This window comes from Ictalurus punctatus, chromosome 1 (genome assembly GCF_001660625.3).
Source record: "Ictalurus punctatus breed USDA103 chromosome 1, Coco_2.0, whole genome shotgun sequence".
Taxonomy (NCBI): Eukaryota; Metazoa; Chordata; class Actinopteri; order Siluriformes; family Ictaluridae; genus Ictalurus; species Ictalurus punctatus.
Window position 1 is genome coordinate 36,100,662 of NC_030416.2, and position 15,906 is coordinate 36,116,567.

Sequence of the window (15,906 nt, forward strand, 5' to 3'; positions counted from 1 at the left end):
CTCTTTCTAGTTACATTTAATGTTGTGGAACGTCTAAGTAACACGTTAGTACGCTAAAGTACCCGACAACTTAAAGTTGCAGCTCTACCCCGGACTGTTTCAAAGCACTGACACTGGAGACTCCTTCCGTCAATGTTAAAGAAACATCTCCTTACTAAAATCTGTTTATGTGGACAGTCTGCCTTAGTCGCTGTGTCAGAAACGATGACGTATTAGGACGAGCGCATCGATATCAACCTGCCCTACTGTTCTAGAAAACTTATCAACACCGTCTGACCAATCACGATCCAGAATTCAGCAGCACTGTAGTATAAACGTTTACGGGGTCGATCGTCGTCGCTCAAGGATCCACGGAAGGTGCAGACGAACCCGTTTTTCAGACGTAGTCCGTATCGACCGAAAGCAGGAGAGAGGATGATAGAGTCTTTACCGTACGTCAGTCGAGGATGATAAGATCTCGTTCGCGGCGCTCAAAAGTGATTCGCGCGACATCTCAGTTGCAGGTCCATTCCCTCGTGAGAGAGCTCAGGGAGGTGAGGTAGATTTATGCTTAACGTTCCGCTAGTAATTTTGGGACCGATAGTCATTTCGATCTTCGGACAATAATGTGACTGAATCTCATCCCGCCTCGGAAATCGTGTTTACGATCCGCCGGGATTAATAAACGCTCCCTGGTCGGCGGATGAAAAGAAACAGAACGATTCCCTTTCGCTTCCCTTGGCTGCCATTATGGCTCCGCATTCAGACTTCCTCGGGTTATCAATGAGCCGCGCCGCTCTGGAGCCGAATATCACGGCCTGATCGGCGGCGTGAATGCCTGTAAATAGCGAAGCGGCCGATAAATCTGTCGTGCCGGGACTGAGATGGGACGTGTCACCTTCAGCAGAGATGTATTTCACCGTAGCCAGGGTCGGATAGAGCCTGCAGCATGCACGAAGCTGAATGAAGCCGTCTCCTGCAATCTCTTAATTCGACAAAAAAAAAAAAAAGAAAAGAAAAAAGGATGTCTCGGTGTGATAATGTGGGATAATAATAAATGATACACGGCTGAAACACGGCTTGTTCCTCGCATGCGCGCGTTCCCCCACGAACAGATTTAACAAGCTCGCCGATTCCACGCGAGCGCGAGGCCGAGGTTCGTGCGCAGGCTTCTCTTAAGGGGCTGTTTGTGCTTTACGTGTGGTGTGTGACAAGGCGAGACAAAGAAGCAGAAGCTCCTGGGAAATGACCGAAGCGCCACAAAGACACGTCCGAGTCCCAGAATCCTTCAGGCTTGACAGGACTTTAGAAATTAGCCGCGTTCCTGCGGGAGGTTTAAGGTCAGGAAGTCTCGGCTGGGAGCTGGAAACGAGCGTTCGACTGCAGGACCAGATATGATGAACGACTCAATCACGGGTCAAAGATGAAAACAGAGCCTCTGAAAGAACATTTCTGATCGTTCACACGGTTTTGAGAAGTGCACTGTCGCGGGTTGGACTGCGAGCGCTCCCCAGATAGCGTTGTTTTGACAGTCGAATGCGCCGGATGATGAATCCCGGATCCCCCCGAGTGTTTATTTCGGCGAGCGAGAGCACCGCTAATATGTTAACTGTTGTACTCTTGCTTTCTGTAATGAGCTCGGGGTGGCTGCCAGGGCTCTCGCACATTATGATGAATGAATAACAACATTTTTTGCCCCGTGCAAGGTTAAAGAGTGCGGGAATAGAGAGTGGAGTGCACCAGAGGAATCCCAGAGGACTTTCGAGGGTTGTTTAAGTAAACAGTGTAAACAAACCACTGGTAATGATTAGTTTCTTTAGCGGATCAGCTTGAAAATGGACATTAACTCTGGAAATATCAGGTTTTAAACGTTAAAAGGCGACAATTATCCAAGAAGAGCGAATTTGTGTGTGCAGTTAGTGGACATGTTGATAATGATCTACGAATAGTGTTCATTTAAAAGGCATCGATTGCTTTTACGCTTTTTCTTTTCAAGGATTTTGTGGAGAAACCTTTTCGATGGTCAGAGGAAGATTGGGTCGAGCTGACCGGAAGGGTATAGAACCTCAAATAAGCACTCTTTACAACCGTAGTGAGTAGGAAAACATCTCAGAACGCACAACACATCGATCCTCGAGCGGGTCGACTACAACAGCAGATGAAAAACACGTTTTTTTGTTTGTTTTTTTTTAAAAATCTAAACTTCAAGTTATAGCTACAGAGCACTGACACTGGAGACTCCTTCCATAAAAGTCTCCCCACTCTGCTGTTTATACCGAAGCTGGTCGTACACATCATATATACAGTAGATGAGCTCAGTGTGTCACAGGCAGCAGTGGTGGAAACAAAACCCCATCCGAAGTTACACTTGAAGAAAGCCAGACGTTAGCGATCGTCCTCAGTAGGCATCTGTGAAATATAAGTGAAACGTGCCCTTGAACTTAACGTCCTTCCTTAAGATCGCCACGTGTACTCACAGCGGCCGAGCTCCCTGAGAACGCGACGTCTCACGCGCACCCACGCGAACCGGTCATCGCAGCCTCAGACTCGGGTTACCCATAATGCACCGTCCAAAATATGAAACGGGAACGTGGATCGATATGTCAAGGCAGTGATCGTTTTGTTTATCTTATCAGGTTTTAAAGAAATGTAAAAGCACGGCTTCTTTATAAGAATGATAAATACAAGAGTCATGATGAAATATTCACACAGTACAGCACGACACATGGAAAGTTCTGACTGTTTCCACCAAAGTGCACTTATGAAATGCTGGTATCCACACACACACACACACACACACACTGTATGCTGTACACACTGGAAAACACATATTACTCTACTATATCTTCCTGCAAACATTTCTTATTTTTGAGCTTCTGACTCATCTCAGAAGACGACTAAAGTGCATGATGACAGAATTCTTTCCTTGGTGAAGAAAACCCCCTTCACAACATTTAGCAAAGTCACGTACACTCTGGAGGAGGTAGACGTGTCGTTGTTAAAGTCTACAAACAAGAGACGCCTTCATGAATGCGAATGCCGGTGTTTTAATGTACCTCAAGATGCAAACCACCGGTAACACTTTTTTTTTTTTTTTTTTGCTAAAAAAAAAAAACAACTTCTAAAAACAAACCAAAAAAAAAAAGGCATGGCCGGTTCTGGAATAAAATTCTTCGGACAGGCGAAACCTGCAGATTAACTTATAGTAGAATAATGGGAAGAGCAGAACACGGAGAAGAAAATGAAGGGCTCATGATCCGAAGCGTACCGCATCATCTGTCAAACATGGCGGAGGCAGTGTTATGGCATGGGCGTGTGGAACTGGGTCGCTGGTGTTTATTGATGATGTGACTCCTGATAGAAGGAGCGGGATGAAATCGGGAGTGTACAGCGCGTCACTTTCTGCTCAGATTCGGTCAAAACTGATAGGACGGCGCTTCACAGTACAGGTGGATAATAATGACCCGAAACACACCGTGAACGCAACCCAAGAGCTTCTTACGGCAAAGAAATGAAATGTTTGTGAATGACCGAGTCAGTCACCTGACCTCAACCCGACTGAGCTGCTTTTCACTTCCGGAAGACAAAACCGAACGCGGAAAGACCCACAAACAAAGCAGCAACTGAAGACGACTACACTAAAGGCCTGGCAAAGCATCTCAAGTGAGGAAACTCAGCATGTGGTCATGTCCATGCATTCCAGAATTCAGGCAGCCTACTGTATATTCAGGATTTTGCGCCTGTGAAAAATGTAATAAATGGCTGTAATTCCTAAACGGTTCATGCAACATTTTTTCGTTAAAGCCCTTGAATTAAGGCTGAAAGTCTGCACTTCAATAACATCTTGATTGCTTCATTTCGAATTCCATTGTGGTGGTGTACACAGGCAAAAAATGATGAAAACTCCCTCGCTGTCCAAATACTTACGGACCTGATCGTATGTCGCATTTCCTATGATCAGATTACGATAAACCAGATATAAGCTTATTAAACCTGAGCGTTAAATTTTCTTATTCTGCTGGCAGATCATCGCCTCTTTAGGAGAAATATCTAAAAAACCGATCTGCCAATAAAACAGGACTATTTCACCACAGAGGATGTCCTCATAGGAAATATTATTATTTAACCTGCAGAGTCTTCATTTCCACAACCGTGGATTTACAGTTATTAAAGGCTCTTTTGCTACTCGGCTTAATTGTTACTTACTCCAATGTTGTATCGATTACCAGGTCGAATTGCTCATAAATGGATCTTTATTCGCCTTGAATCGGATTCGGCTTCAGGAAATGACCGAGTTCTTGCAGTTTGCAGCTCGCAGTGAAACTGATTGAGCGGGACCGACTGCGATCTTTGGGTTTTATGGGTATTATTATTAAGCGTACAGCGTGACAGCAATGAAACCCAGAGCGTATTACATCGAGTGAATACATTAGGATCCAGCACTCTTCTGCTCCAGACTCCATGGCTCCTCTTTCCCAAGATGTAGGGAGGGATGGGGGTTGGGGCTATTCGTATTACCAGTTATTAATTTATATTACTCAAAGTTGTGATCATACACCGTGGACATATCATACACGCGCTCAGACAGTTCCGATACTTTTATTCTATTTCAAGGACCGGTGCCAGCCGGAGGCTGGAGACGTCGATACGATACGGAACGAGACGAAACGAAGCGGCACGGCGCACGGGACAGACAGCAGGAAAAGGGGGGACGGGGAAGGGAGGGACGACGTATTTTTAGATGTGGGATTTTTTTTAATTGTTATCTTTAGACATAGGATTCATCAATCACAAGGCCCTAAAATAGAGTGCTGGAACGAGCTCAAGCTGAGCGAGGAGACGCTTTTCTGAATCAGGCCACCAGTTTAACACGCACTCGGGGTGATGACTCACGACTTACTTCAGAGTCGATCAGGAATCGTTTGAAACGAATCAGTTAATAAAAATGGCGTTATTCACGCACGTCAGAGCAAATCGGTGCCTCATTGGCTGAAAGCAGTAGAAATAATAACACAGCACATACTGTACAGTAAAGGAGTCAGTATCAGGGGTTAGCCGTGACTCAGATGCTTTACTTATAAAACACACACCTCTAATATGTTTACACCACAGGGCTGCTGAATTCTGGGTTGTGATTGGTCAGAAGGTGTTGATTAATTGTCCATAACATTCTGGGTTAGTGATCAGAAGGTCAGGGGTCCAAGTACCACCACGCTGCCGCTAAATGAATAAATGCAGCTTGAATTGTTGCTGTGGTGTAAAAGGAATAAAACACGGGGCGGGTGGGGGGGGGTGCTGTTACAGGAAACTAATCAGGTTGATGACAGTAAGCCCAGGTCATCACATCACCTTGCTGATTATTTATCAGCAGCACGACAGAGAGAGTTTGATTCCTTACAGTCTAACCTAAAATAATGCATGCTAAAAATGTAACCTGGCAATAGTTTGCTCATTTAAGCCCCGCCCCTTCATTACACAGTGCTTAATGGGACAATGGAAGTGACCGTATGTACGGTATTTCTGTGTATCTCTTTTTTTTTTTTGGAGATAAGTAATATGAAACTGTTGTATCACTATTAAGCAATTACTTCAGCAGAATCGATAGATTATTTGTTTTAAGGATATTTATAAAATTTGCCAGGTGATCATGGACCAGCGTCGGCTAGCTTTCGATTCATGCACATGAGAAGCAAAGCAATGGGGCTGAGAGATGAAGGACGCTTTCTTTTATATATATCATGTATAATTTTGTACTTTTTGGAGTTTGTAGATGTCCCACGAGAATGTGATTAGTGCACTATCAGGCTGTATAGTTAAGCTAGTTATCTTAAATCACTGTGTGAATTCCAGTGGCTCTTAACAACAATAAACGTAACTGTAATTCAGTTCTGAAGTCATATGGTTTATTTTACATAGCCAGCCATTGCACTACCTAAGCTGTCCCAGTGTAACCATGGCAACCAGCAGTAAACTTAAAATTTTCTCTTACAAATGATTTTTTTTTAAAATTTTATTTTATTTTTACTCCAGACCTGTTATCCAGAGAAGGTGGTGAGAAATCAGGACTTGTAACTCCTCACTGCTAATAATACTAATGCAGCTCTGGGAAATGAGACACCTTTTTTTTTTTTTTTACGCCCTCTAATTTCACATCATCTCACGTTTGAACCAGAAGAAAAGGTTGCGTCTATAAACCGACAGGCGAAGCCGGGAGACTCACAGCGTTCTCGGTTAACAGCCGTAATGAACATCGTGTCAGGAAGAATCTGCTACCTGCAGAGACTTGACGTGACCGGGAGTGATGGTGAAGTAAAGTGTGGAAGTGACACATGTCTTTTTTTTTTGTTTTTTTGTGGGAACATTTAGAAATCCCTTGCAAAAGTAGCTTTAAATCCTGGAACTGGATCGGATTGGGATTAGTTGAGACGATTGCTGCAATCCATTGTACGCAGAACTCCAAAGAAAAGTTCAAAGTCGATTTTTCAGAGTTCTGATCTAAATTTGTTTTTGTTTTTGTTTTGGGGATGGGGACAGGCTAATGTTGTTCAGAACAAAGTCATTTTAGTACAGTGCTGTGAAAAAGTATTTGCCTCCATCCTGATTTATTCTGTTTTCGTGTAGATCTCGTACTAAATTCTTTCAGGGAATCTGAGATAAAACAAAGACAATCTGAGTAAACACAAAACACAGCTTTTAAACGATGATGTTATTTACCGAAGCAAAAAAGTTATCCAACTCCAGCTGGACCTGTGTGAAAATGTATTCGCTCCTGTAGTTACTAATTCCCCAAATCTGTGAAACTACATTCATAAAGGGGTTCAGCTGGACTAGACACAACCGGGCCTGATTACTGCAAACCCTGTTCAATCACATCAACACTTTAATGGAACTTTATCAACAGCATGAAGTTGGTTAAAAGGTCTTACGGAGTAACACACTATGGCAAAGCTGAAGGAAATGATGAGGAAGAAGCTGATTGAAAGACATCAGTCTGGGAAGGGTTACAAAGCTATTTCAAAGGCTCAGGGATTCTGAAGAACCACAGCGAGAGCCGTTGTTTTCAAATGGAAAAAACTCGGCACATAGAGAACCTTCCCAGATGTGTCCGACCTTCCAAAATTCCTCCAAGAGCACAGCGACGACTCATCCAGGAAGTCCCCAAACAGCCAAGGACAACATCAGAGGACCTACAGGCCTCTCTTGCATCAGTAAAGGTCACTGTTCATGACTCCACTATCAGAAAGACACCGGGGGAAAATGGCTCCATGGAAGAGTGGCGAGGTGAAAACCACTGCTGACCCAGAAGAACATTAAGCCTCATCTGAATTTCACCAGAACACACCTCGATGATCCAAAATTTCACCACAGCGCTGTGAACGTCTGATCTCCAGTTATCAGAAGCATTTGGTGGCACAAACTGTTTTTAAGTTTAAGGGGGGCAATTAGTTTTTCACATGTGTGATAGGTGTTGGATCACTTTTTTTTTGTGCTTCAATAAAAAAGATTTTTTAAATTATTTTTTTTTAAATAAAAACTGTATTGTATGTTCACTCAGGTTGCCTTTCTTTTATGTTGTATTTCATTTAAAGATCTCAAACTATTTAGTATGAGATATACACAAAAACAGAAGAAATCAGGATGGGGCAAATACTTTTTCACAGCACTGTATGGCCAGTCCTTGAAGTTGATAAACATAGTGTATAAAGAAGATGTATATCAATTATTTCTGCATGATTAGTGATGAGAAATTATGTATAACATGTCAACTATCACCCCCCCCCTCCCCCTCACACCCCCCCCCCCCCCCATACCTAAACAAACACCATCATGAAGACTGAGGAGCGAGCAAAACAAGTCCAGGACAAAGTTTGTTTATAAAAGAAAAAAAATATCCCAAACTTTGAAAATCTCACACAGCGACATTAAATGTATTACTTCAAAATAAAAAAATAATAAAGAAGTGGAACAGCCATGACTAGAGGAGATCATCCACCAAGAGTCAGTGACTGAGTAAAGATGGGATTAGTCAGAGAAGACGTTCTCTAACATGAGACTATCACCACCATGCTTCACCGTGTGTTTGATGTCCTCATAGTGATTGTTGGGTTTCTACCAAATGCAGCACCTCGTGCCGGGGTTAAAACCACCGCGACACGTCCGTGTGACATCACGCAGAGCCGAGCATCCTTACAGGATCAGAACATTTTGGGTGAAACAGTTTCATTACTTTAGTTTCAAACGTCAGGCACCAAACTTCTGACTGATTACATTGGGTACATAGGGAAACATTTGTAACAAATTACTCCTAGAACTATGTTGTTTGTGTGCAAAAGTTTTGACCCCTACCTCTGATAACGTCCATCGTTTTTTTTTTTTTTTAGAAAAGGACTCTATAAAAAAGACATCCAGCTGCCTCTGGGTCTCCTCCATCACAGAACCTTCCAGATGCATAAATTATGCATCACGTCAAACTGATTTTCAGCAACATGACAGTGACCTAATTTTACTCCAAAGTCCGGTAATTTCCACAGATCTCAGTCCAGCGGCTGAGCTTTGGGATGATGTGAAAGCGGAGATGTGCAGTGTGTGGGTCAGGTGTGTGTGATGCTACTGAGACAGCACTGAGACAGAGACTAACAATCTCCAAAGAAACTTTCTGACATTATGATGAAAGAATTCAGGTGATTCAGTGGGAAGAGAAGAGAGGATCTGTGGTGAAATAAAGTCTTAAATATTTTCAGATCTCACTGAAAAGTTATTTGAAGTGCAGTATATTAATCTTTACGTTCAACAGCAGAAGAAGGAGAAGCATAATAATATTAATCATAATCATAATCATACTCATAATAAGCAGAAGAAGAAGAACAAGAAGAAAAAGAAGCAGAAGAAGAAGCAGCAGAAGAAGAAGCAGAAGAAGAAGCAGAAGAAGAAGAAGCAGAAGAAGCAGAAGAAGAAGAAGCAGAAGAAGAAGAAGCAGAAGAAGAAGCAGAAGAAGAAGAAGAAGAAGAAGCAGAAGAAGAAGAAGCAGAAGAAGAAGCAGAAGAAGAAGCAGAAGAAGCAGAAGAAGAAGGAGCAGAAGAAGAAGAAGCAGAAGAAGAAGCAGAAGAAGAAGAAGAAGAAGAAGAAGAAGCAGAAGAAGAAGCAGAAGAAGCAGAAGAAGCAGAAGAAGCAGAAGAAGAAGAAGAAGAAGCAGAAGAAGAAGAAGAAGCAGAAGAAGCAGAAGAAGAAGCAGAAGCAGAAGAAGCAGAAGAAGAAGCAGAAGAAGAAGAAGAAGAAGAAGAAGAAGAAGAAGAAGAAGAAGCAGAAGAAGAAGCAGAAGAAGCAGAAGAAGAAGAAGAAGAAGCAGAAGAAGAAGAAGAAGCAGAAGAAGCAGAAGAAGAAGCAGAAGAAGCAGAAGAAGAAGAAGAAGAAGAAGAAGCAGAAGAAGAAGCAGAAGAAGCAGAAGAAGAAGCAGAAGAAGCAGAAGAAGAAGAAGAAGCAGAAGAAGCAGAAGAAGAAGCAGAAGAAGCAGAAGAAGAAGAAGAAGCAGAAGAAGAAGCAGAAGAAGCAGAAGAAGCAGAAGAAGAAGAAGAAGCAGAAGAAGAAGCAGAAGAAGAAGAAGAAGAAGCAGAAGAAGAAGAAGAAGAAGAAGAAGAAGCAGAAGAAGAAGCAGAAGAAGCAGAAGAAGAAGAAGAAGAAGAAGAAGCAGAAGAAGAAGCAGAAGAAGCAGAAGAAGAAGGAGCAGAAGAAGAAGAAGCAGAAGAAGAAGAAGAAGAAGCAGAAGAAGAAGCAGAAGAAGCAGAAGAAGAAGAAGAAGAAGCAGAAGAAGAAGAAGAAGAAGCAGAAGAAGAAGCAGAAGAAGCAGAAGAAGAAGAAGAAGCAGAAGAAGAAGGAGCAGAAGAAGAAGAAGAAGAAGAAGCAGAAGAAGAAGAAGCAGAAGAAGAAGAAGAAGGAGCAGAAGAAGCAGAAGAAGAAGAAGAAGCAGAAGAAGAAGCAGAAGAAGAAGGAGCAGAAGAAGAAGAAGAAGAAGAAGCAGAAGAAGAAGCAGAAGAAGAAGAAGCAGAAGAAGAAGCAGAAGAAGCAGAAGAAGAAGAAGAAGAAGAAGAAGCAGAAGAAGAAGCAGAAGAAGAAGGAGCAGAAGAAGAAGAAGAAGCAGAAGAAGCTCGTGCAACTTTCAACTAAATTGTTGAATTAAAGAAAGTAGCAGTATCAGCAGTCACTGTGTTTTGAGATGCTATTTTTCAGTTAGACTGATTTTATTTTGTAAGAAGAAGTGGATAGTGAACAAGCCAACACTGAAAACTATGCTTTAACTCAGCTGCGAATGTACCATGTTCCTCAGTGCACCTGTGTACCGTTAGTAACACCCCTCTCTGTTCATCAAACCACGGATTCATTAACACAGAGTACTCATAACCATCTTGTAGCTATTATCTGGGAAGGATTTTGGATTATCAGTTAATCCAGGCTTAAGGAATCCCAGTGTAAGGCAAATATTAATTCTGTCCATGATGGAGGACTAACGTCAGTGAAGTTTACACTGCGAGAGGCGCTTTTCATTCTAATTAGGAAGTGACCCAATTTTAGAAAAGTGCATGCGCTGGGGATCGCTTGACCTTGATCTCAACGGCTGCAATTGAGAATAATTTGCATAATTTCTCTTCTCAAAATCATGAGCGTATTCCGTCCACTGAAGCAATGATCGCTTCAAATAACGGATGTATCATTCACGAACAAACACGTGCAATCTACGTGCTTTTCTTCGTGAAATAAGTGTCGAAATGAGGAACATGTCAGAAATGTTGAGTTCACACGAGGAATCGGGGGCAGGGGTGTCTCAGTGGTTGAAGGCTCTGGGTTACTGATCACAAGGTCAGGAGTTCAAGCCCCGGTACTACCAAGCTATCACTGTTGGGCCCCTGAGCAAGGCCCTTAACCCTCAGATGCATAAATGAGAGAAATGTAAGTCGCTCTGGATAAGGGCGTCTGCCAAACGCCATAAACTCCTTTATGGACCAGATCATGATTGGGCCAGGTCTGAAATTTGAAAAGCCCGAGTCAAACAGGAATAATCGATTGCTTTGAGATTTCCTCAGAAAAATCGAGCTCAGTTTTTGCAGAATACGCCTCCATGTAAATAAACATCACTCCGTTCTTCTGCCCGGAGGAACCGTATTTTAGCCCTTTATTTTTTCACACTGATGTAGAGTATGGCTAAGACACGCCCACGATTCTTTTTATATTCCCAATTCTATTTCTTTAACGCTTTCCCCCCTGCTCCTGATTATTGACATCTTTTATCTGTGCAATATCCGTGTAAGTGCCCCAGGAGCGGAGCCGAGCGGTCACGCTAGCCGTCCGAGTGTGTATTCGGTGTGTTTCTGTCGGAGTCGAGGTGGATGACGTGCTCTCTGCTCTCTCAGTCATGGAAGTGGGTCGACTCGGGAGGCGGGAGATGGAAAAAGCTGGGGAAAAGCTGCTTGATAAAGGGCAGCTGCTCTTCGCAGATTTCCCCCGAGGAGGCGGAAAGGTGCAGGCAGCGTTTCATTATCTGATAGACGGCTTACCACGCAGGGAGGCCACGAGACTTCGGTCAGCAAGAACTAAAGGGCTTAAAGGGTCGCGATGTAATTGGATCCAGTGACCCAGACTCGGAGAGAATCAACAAATAGATCTGATATTAAAAAGAAGTGGAGATAGAAATTACACACACGGGAACAAAAAAAAAAAGAAGATACGTTCGGACCGAGAGACTTTAGTGGCAGCAAGTGTAGAAATGACGAGCGGGTAGAAATATCCAGATTGTGGTTAATGAAATTATAATAATTATACGATATTAAGGGTAATCGTTCATTATATAACATTCCTCCATGGCGCTACACATTCGTTCATGCGCCGAACATTAAAGCTGATATCTATCCACTAAAATTAAATAAATAAATAAATAAATCAGCCAAGCTGACGCTTTTGAATGTCACGACTTTCTCAGGATTGAAGGAATTCAGGCTTCTTACAATCAGGATTCAGCGTTTCTAGCTTTCTCCCTTCATTCACCAGCTCATGGTATAGCTTTAGACCCACGGGGTTCTATACGCACTGATCACACACATATCTGAATATTTTCTTTTGATAAAGAATTTTAAAAAATACGTCACCACGAGGCGGATTTCCGTCCGGACGCGGTGCATTTCATACATGCAGCAGCAGCTGAGGACGAGTCTGCATCAAGACTCTGGAGCTCTCAGAAGAGTCGAGTTCTTTGAAGGTGTAGAATCTGTTGATCACACTCACACACACACACACACACATCATTTTATTGTACCATCACAGAAACTGAAACCGTTGCATTCAATCTATTAGCAATGCTAAGTGCTAAATCCCATCTCACAGCATCATGCTCTCAGCTGTGAGGTTCTCGTCATATCTTTTTCATAGAGAGTAATCATTTAGCACTGTTAGCTAGCTGAAAGAAAGATGCTAAAATGTTTGAACTAAAATGTGTCTATTTATAGCATTTAGCAGACATCCTTTCAGGCTAGCTTAAAAAAGCTAGAGTCCGTGAATAGCATCAAGCGAAATCTCTGTGAGCTATAAGTTGAGCTGTGAGTCGAGTCCATAGACTATCGATTAGTAGAGTCATGTGTTATGAGTTTGGCTGAGTTGAGTCGTGAGTCGAACCGTGAATTGATTCATGAGTCGATCTGTGAATTGAGTCATGAATCACGTCTCGGCTGGACTCACAGCTCAACTTGTGAGTTAAGTCATGTGTCGAACTAAGTGATTCACCACTCCATTCACAGATCGACTCTTGATTCAGTTCGACTCAATTCACAAGTTGAGCTGTGAGTCAAGCTGAGAAGTGATTCGTGAATCAATCTGTGACTTCTCAGACAATCTACTCGACTCACATCTCGATCCGTGATATAAGTCATAAGTCCAGTCATGAATCGAGCTGTGAGCCAAGCTAAAAGTTTACCCCCGAGTCAAGTTGTGAGTTGACTATGATTCAGATCGTGAGTTAAGTTATGATTTGAGCTTGATATGACACATGAGTTGAGCCAAGAGTCAGGTAGCCCCAAGCCACGAGTCAAGCTCAGATTTAAATAAGCGAGTCGTGACTCGGAACTGTGAGTCTAGCTGAGATTCGACCTGTGAGTCGAGTCATCAGAAGCGAATTGAGACAAGCTCCGATTCAAGCTGTGAGCTTTTGTGTTATCACAAATGCTGGAGTAGCTCACACACCCTAAAAACATGAGCAGGTATGCTGTCTGAACCCTTACAAATGGACAAGAAGTCTAACGTAAATAAAAGAAATAACCTGCACTACACAGTATTAAACACTTACCCTTTAAACTCACGGACAGTCTAGAGGGCTAAAATATTCAAAAAACACATCAAATAAAGTTGCATCATATTTCTGAAGCTCCCGTGCATGAAATAGTACATCAGCTCTAACAGTTACTTGAGTTTTTGAATAAAATGTGTGTCTTTTTTTCTGAACTGGCCCCTGGGCGATTAGCACTTCAGAGTTAACGCTAACTTCCACTTCTAACGCTTGTTCTGTTTACCCCACATGAAAAAGGACTCGAAGCTGCATTTCCATGGAGCAGCAGGAGATCAAGTCGCCAGGAAGCATAAATATATTCCCTTTTCATTCGCTCGTGGCTCTTAGCCACGCGGGCCTTCACCTGTTGGAGAAGAGAAGAGACGACTCTCTGCGAAGATCCAGCAGACGCTGAAAGACAGAGGAGCTGGGACCTTAACACTTTGATCACGGATGTGCACAGTTCCCCACAGACGCTCCGTCTAGCCGAGTGCAGGCTTAAAAAGGGAGTTATTTACTTTTACTTTTCCTGCACTTGTTGCTCATGCTCATTCAGAGCATGTTGTGACTTCTCTAATATTTACACACGGTGCTTGCTTAGTCCATTCATTCCTTTAACTCAAGTACAGAAATACAGACCAGACTGAATAGAAACCTTGTTTACACTGTCGTGAAGTCGTGTACATGAGCGTTGTTTGTTCTGATTGCTCGCTCAGCCAGATTATTCATGGATTATGAGGCTGTGTGTGAACATAGCTGTTCTTTGTACTTAATGTCAGTGTGTCTCATTAGCGTGTGTATGTCTTAGATCGGACAAATCAGATGTCTTTTCATTAGGAACGTTACGTTACCGAATACGAACAGATGAGCAAGTGATGTGTTTTAAATTGAATCGGAGGTGCACGGTTGTTTTTAGTTTCTGTTTTCTTGCTGGAAAAGTTCACTGGTTGAGATGAGAGGCGTGCATCAGGACTGGGATCGCACCAGACACGGCTTAAAAAGTCGCCCGTCTGGGAGGTTTTAAATTTCATGGAGCGCACGAGACGGAAAACGAAGACTGTGAACATTTGAGAGCTACAAGGACGATAACAAGCTGCTTACGTTTGTAGCCGGAAGTGGGCTGAGAGTCCGTCCGACGCTCCCTAGATTTGGCAATGCATTATGGGATTTTTTGTTAAGGAACGAACATTACAGTGCACAGGAAGGATTTTGCGATCGAGACAGCACTTAAAATGGCCGACTCCCCTGATCACCGCCCTGACGACTGACCTAGGGAACTGGTTGAGACGCACCCTGAGAGCTGTCGGAATCAAAAATGGCGGAAGGCACCGCGTCAGCCGACATGGTGGATGTAGTACGTACTGTATGAATGGCCGAGCATTAGGTACCGAATCGAATACAGTAGGTACCGTCACAGTACACGATTTCCCATGCGGCCATTTTGGATCCGGATCGGTTGAGCACGGTTTAAAGTGGAATTAGTATTAAACCTTTATGAGCTTAAGAAGAAAAGGACGGTTAGACTTCAGAACAAGCATCCGGTTTAAGTTCTGACTCGACGCCAACACAGTCCACGGTAGGAAACATCTAATGATAACCACAAATAATTTGTGAACACTTGAAAGGAGAGTGTGTTGATAAAGTAAACATATTAGGTAGGAGTTACCCCAGGTGCAGTGCAGAAATTACTCACTAACGAGCGCAACACCTAATAAAACAAGTAGCATGTGCAGTGTTTTTTTTTTTGTGAGGGGGCGAGGGGGGGGACCCCAATTCAGATGCTAGGCATTAGCATTAGCTCAAGCTCCCTCAGCATATGGAATTAAATTGGTTTTTGATCCACGTGTCAGACACAAGCAGGTTGAGTCTCATCTCAACTTCCTGTCTTTCTAATTATCCGGGGATTTGCTTTAGGAGGGTCAGTGTGATTGGTGTTGAGCCCTTATTTAGCTCCCGCTCCATGTCCAGCAGACTGCATGCGGCTTTTATTTCGCTCCATTTCCAAGAGCAGTCGGATCTTCAATAAAGAGCTCATATATATTTAGGATTATAAATGAGAGAAGTCGGTATCGGTGTATAATTCATTACAATATAGTCACGATCACAATTCCCCATTTAACTACTCTGATATGTGTGTTATCAATCCCACGGCGCTGCTGAGTTCTGGATTGTGATTGGTCAGGAGGTGTTGATTAACTTTCTATAGCAGAAGCTCTGACAGTAATACAGCTGCTAATCTTATTTAATGATATTTAGTCGGTAATTATTATTATTATTATTATTATTATTATTATTATTATGATTTTTTTCATGGAAAATAAAGTTTAGATTCGGTAATACATTTAAATGTAGTAAAACAGTGTAGTGACACTCTTTCAGGGGGAAAGAAAACAGGATGAAAGTCTTTTCAACAGCTGTGGAAGGAATGTGTGTGTGGGTGGTGAGGACAATCTCTGCTGCTGAAAATCACACACACACACACACACACACAAAAATTTTTTAAAATTATTTTTAACCTCGTTACAATGAGCGCTTGCCGCGTGAATTATATTTCTATATTAAAATGTTTATTGTTATTTATTTATTAAAATGTTTATTGTTTACTGACAGATGCATGTGGAGCA